The sequence below is a fragment of the Mandrillus leucophaeus genome, unplaced genomic scaffold (assembly GCF_000951045.1).
Source record: "Mandrillus leucophaeus isolate KB7577 unplaced genomic scaffold, Mleu.le_1.0 Scaffold1036, whole genome shotgun sequence".
NCBI lineage: Eukaryota > Metazoa > Chordata > Mammalia > Primates > Cercopithecidae > Mandrillus > Mandrillus leucophaeus.
The window spans coordinates 506,068-511,766 of NW_012098499.1; the positions used below are offsets into that span (position 1 = coordinate 506,068).

At 37.5% G+C, this 5,699-nt stretch overlaps 1 protein-coding gene across 1 annotated transcript in view; it reads right to left on the reverse strand.

Moving 5' to 3' along the window:
* Positions 1–3,695, reverse strand: part of SPINK1 (serine peptidase inhibitor, Kazal type 1) — an 18,093-nt gene extending 14,398 nt beyond the window's left edge. Inside the window, exon 1 of the mRNA XM_011979009.1 lies at positions 3,598–3,695. The gene's annotated coding sequence lies outside the window, so the exon portion shown is untranslated. The remainder of the gene's footprint in view (positions 1–3,597) is intronic.
* Between the last annotated feature and the right edge of the window lie 2,004 nt (positions 3,696–5,699).

Sequence of the window (5,699 nt, forward strand, 5' to 3'; positions counted from 1 at the left end):
GTCTGAGTACATATTTATGCATGTCTATCTTTGGGAACTCAAGCAAACATATTATGACCTACTCCCTTCTGATTCAAGGACTAATTATTCACCTGAGTAAAGAGTGATGACAAAACTCAAGAGAACTGCTCTAACGGATGTTGACAATACATGCTGGAATGGGGATGTTGGGCTGGCACCTGTTGATTTTCACATTCTCTGCCCAAAATTTAACTAGTAAGAAAAAAATGACAGAAACTGGAGATATACAGCTTATTATATTTAGCCTGACATTTGGAGACTTCCTTGACATAGTTGCATCTTAACTCTTCAACTTTTATTTTTCATTATTTAGAGAACTTCATGACTTTTCATAAATGACCTCTTGTTTTTATTCCACTACTCATTCTCCAGATAGGTCGCATGTGTACCTATTTCCTGTGCACATCCGCTACAGCTTGAGTAAAATGTCTGTGGTGCTTGATGCAATTAGGAATGATTTTCTCACTTTCCTTTGCCTCTCCTAGTAGTTTGTAAAGCTATCACTTAATAATCACATTGATTACATCCTCCTCCTCATCATTATCACTATAGCCACTACTAATATTTTTCAAAGGTTTCTATTCATCAATCACTGTAGTATTTTATTTTCATCATTTAAATCCTGATAGCATTGTTATTTCTCTTTTATAAGAAAGGAAACTGAAGCACAGAGATTTCAATTTTCTTGTTCCTGGTAACAGATTAGTAGATATGGTATTTGCTGATTTGTGTGTGTGTGTGTATGAACTTAATCTTAACGTCATGATGAGAACGCTGGATTAAACTCCAAGAAGCCAGGATTCTTAATTTAATACTGCCACACAGAAAGGGTTGTATCCTCATCTATGTAAACCCTGCACTTAAGCATGTCTCTGTTATAGCACATGAAACTGGAAATTCTAATTTTTCATTTTTCTTATTTGTCTCCTTTACTAAACTCCTGGATGTCATGACCTTTTGTCTACAGAGTCAAGTACACTGTTAGATCCAGTGGCACCTGATAACATGGGCAAAATCCATGCCTTCTAAGCATTTGTGGGCATAGTAGACGTTAATAAGATTGCAAAGAAATGGTAGAGGGAATTGCACCACACACAGGGCAACAAAATATTTTAAAAACATGTCAGCCTTTGTAACTACTCTTAACTGGAAGTCTTTCTTGGTCATTTCCCACCAAGCAGTAGCCAAACTTACAAATGTTGGTTACTCTTTCTTCATTCTCTTTTCTACGCTCTCCAGCCAGGAATGAAACAACCAGTTTCTTTCCTTGTCTAGAACAGAAAGAGATGACACCGTGACTCTGGGGATACCATATCTAACAAGTTCTTTTCAGGATATTTTCCCAAAAAAGACAGTTCTTTCCTTAAAATAAATTCCGGTGCCAGCTGTAAAGATAGTAACATTACCAGCATGTCGTTTAATGACTGAAAGTCTAATCTTTGCAGAATGACAGACCTCAGTTCAAACCTATGTGTGATTTTGAGCTAAACTTCACATTTATGACCGTCAATTTTCATAGTTTTTCCTCCAAATACCCTCAGGCTGGATGGGTTTTAAAACTCAATTTTTTTTGTAAATTTTTAAAAAGTTATATGACGCAGTTCAGAAAGCCCAGTGGTGCCTGGCACAACATGCTTTAATCACACCAATAATTCTTCAGCAAAACATATCATGTAGTGAAAATAATTATCCTTAAATCATCTCTTGACAGATTTTGCTGTCAAATGAGTTACAAAATGAAATGAACGAAAAACTTCTGAAACAAAACAAAAACAAAACAAACCCCTCTGTGGGTTTGAAATGATGAATTAGGGACTGTGGACCTGTAGATACTTCACGGCGTTGTTACGAGGAATAAAGAGGATAATGCCTTTACATAAGGCTCATAGTTCAGGCCGGGACAACAAGGGGTTAATAAGTGCCTGTGCCTACTGCTACTATTGCTGCCATGTGATGGTTCATGTCACATTTGGGATCAACTACCTGTCCTTTCTCTTTCCTTGTATTGGTGTAATCTTTCCTTGTTTTATGTTTAATTTATAGGAAGCTTCTGAAACTGCTCTTAAGTTAGCTTTTTTCTTTCTTCTTTCTTTTTTTCTTTCTTTCTCTCTTTCTTTCTTTCTTTCTCTTTCTCTCTTTCTCTCTTTCTTTCTTCCTTTCTTCCTTTGTTTCTGGCAGAGTCTCACTCTGTCGCCTGGGCTGGATTACAGTGGCATGATCCCGGTTTACTGCAATCTCTGTCTTCTGCTTCAAGTGATTCTCCTGCCTCAGCCTCCTGAGTAGCTGGGACTACAGGCAAGCACCGTGGCGCCTGGCTAATTTTTGTATTTTTAGTGGAGAGGGGGGTTTTACCATGTTGGCTATGCTGCTCTCGAACTCCTGACCTCAGGGGATCCACCTGCCTCGGCCTCACAAAGTGCTGGGATTACAGGCATGAGCCACTGCACCCAGCCACATTAACTTTTCTTATAGGGACAAGCCATCTGTGTTGGAGACCAACTGTCTTAGACACAGAAGAGTTTTGTGAATGACTCCTATCAGCTCTCTTCACTGATAGACCTCTGAGTCTCATTTTCCAGCAGCTTTGCTCTTCTCTCAGCTGGCACTGATCCCCTACAGCAATCATTAACTAAATGTTCAAACATAAGACAAGGAAGCACCCAGTTGAGAAACGTGTTTACTGGAAGAAAAAAAAATTGTTTCTTGTAACATATGAAAATCAAATAATAATTCTGTAGCTAAAGGTAGTAGCGTATATCTGGGGACAAAAGGTCAATTAATATATAACCACATTTCGGATAAGGAAATATAGAATGGCTGTAGAACAACAATAGCAAGAGGGAGAGTGTACGAAGATCTTAGAAACAATTTCAGTAGATTCTGGCTTCTAGTCCCATACTCTTAACCAAACGTCTTATATTTTATTAATGAATTTATTCTTGCCAATTCATATGATCATTTTTACTCTTTCTCACTTTTCTAGATGTATTGTATATGTCTCCAGACTCTAGCTGGCTTCACTGTACTGTGGAACATTTCCACATAATGCCCCGATATCGTTTCAAACATACTTTATAAAACATATCTGATTATTTTATTTCTTAACAATTCTCCTTTCCCAAATTTCTCCAGTTCTCTTGAGAGCGTTGCCATTATTTCAAATCTTAGGTTTAGAGTCTCCTTGGGTCTTGTTCTTTGCTTTTCCATGACCCTTGATCTAATCCATCATCAATTTTTCTAATTCATCTTTCATCTATATTCATCTTTCTATTCATCTTCCATTGCTCTAGGCCTGGAGTATTCCCCCATTGTCTCTCCTACTTGCTATAGGCTATCCATCTCATGGTCCTGAAGAGGGAGAGGACCTGGATTGGTGACTTGATCTGCCACTCACCAACACTGTGATCTTTGTCCCCTCTTTCCTTCACCAGCCTCCTATTTCCCCTAACATAGTCACTGTATTAGTCTGTTCTCATGCTGCTAATAAAGACATACCCAAGACTGCGTATTTTATAAAGGAAAGAGGTTTAATTGACTCACAGTTCCACATGGCTGGGAAGGCCTCAGGCAACCTACAATCATGGCAGAAGGAGAAGTAAACACATCCTTCTTCACATGGCAGCAGCAAGGAGAAGTACTGAGCAAAAGGGAGAAAAATCCCTTATAAAACCATCAGACCTTGTGAGAACTTATTATCACGAGAACAGCATGAGGGTAACCACACCCATGATTCAATTACCTCCCCACCGGGTCCCTCTCATGACACATGGGGATTATGGGAACTACAATTCAAGATGAGACTTAGGTGGGAACATGGCCAAATCATATCAGTCATTAAACCATGTTAAACCTACTTGACTCTGTCTCCACGTTTGTTTTGCTGATTCTTCCTTCGTTCAGACAATTATCAACTTGTTTACGTTGCCTAACTGTTCATTGCATCCTGCTATTTTAAAAATATAAACGTATTTTAGGATAGTTTTAGATTTGTCAAAAAATTGTAAAGTTTGTACAGAAAATGTATGGATATCCCTAACCCAGTTTTCCCTATTCTTAACATTTTACATTACCTGGGTACATTTTTCAAAACTACCAAACAAACACTGGCATATTACCATTAATTAAACACCACACTTCATTGTGATTTCACTAGTTTTACCACTGGTATTCTTTTCCTGTTCCAGAATCTCATCTAGGATATAACATCACATTTAGTGATTGTATTTCCTTAGTCTCTTCTGATCTGTAACAGAACAGACTAAGAAAACACAATCATTAAATGTGGGAAAAAATAACTGCCCTTAGTCTCTTCTGTAACAGATCAGAAAAGATTAAGGAAAATTAGTTATTCCTCATTTTTCATTACCTGGACAAGTTTTAAGGAGTAGTCAGGTATTTTTTCAAATATCCCTCAATTTTTTTAAATGTTTTTTTCCATGAGTAGACTGCAGTTAGGGATTTGGAGAAAGAACCTCCAAATTAAAGAGATCAGATACCTTTCTCATCAGATATTATGGATACATGCTATTAATATGACATCACCCGTGATGCTAAACTTTATCATCTGTTCCATGTGGTGTTCCTCAACTATAAAACTAGTTTTGACTGCCTTTTCATAGCCCATTATTTGGAAGAAAGTCAGTAAGTGCAGCTCACATTGGGGAATGGGGAGTTAAGCTTCAACTCTTTGAGAACAGAGTATCTCCACAAACTGTTTCAAATTCCTCTGTAAGGAACATATGTCTCTTCCTCTTTATTGATATATTCATGTATTTAGTAAAAGATTTATATCAGTATAATTACTGAGATAGATAAGTACAAAGTCTCATGAATATGTATTTAATATTTTGGTTATAATTCAGTAATACATTCTTTATTTTGGTGGTCAAATTGTTCCAGGTTTGGCCACTCGATTGGGTGAGCTTTCAGACTGGCTCCTATAGTACTTTGACATACTTTTATTTTATGTTTATTTTGTTTTTTGACAATTTTATTTTCGGGCACTACAAGATGCTCAACTCTCTCTCTCTCTCTCTATATATATATATACACACACACACACATATATATAAAGAAAACATTCAAAAATTGTTATTATATATTATAAGGTGTACAACATGATGTTTTGCTATACATGAATGACTACTACAATCAAGCCAATTAACACATTCATCATCTCACATAATTACCTTTTTTTAAAAAAGATAAGAACACTTAACATCTGTCTACTGTCTTAGAAAATTTCTGGTACACAATGAAATATTATTAATTATAGTCCTCATGCTGTGTGTTAGATATCCAGACTTTTTTTTTTGGAGATGGAGGTTTGCTGTGTCGCCCAGTCTGGAGTGCACTGGCGTTATCTTGGCTCACTGCAAGCTCCGCCTTTCAGGTTCATGAGATTCTCCTGCCTTAGCCTCCTGAGTAGCTGGGATTACAGGCGCACACCACCACACCTGACTAATTTTTGTATTTTTAGTAGAGATGGGGTTTCACCATGTTGGCCAGACTGGTCTTAAACTCCTGACCTTGTGATCCACCTGCCTTGGCCTCCCAAAGTACTGGAATTACAGGCATGAGCCACCACGCCTGGCTGATATCTAGACTTTTTCATCTGTATAACTTTGTACCCTTTGGCCTCCCTATTCCCAGAATAATCCTGCAACTCCCTTAAAACT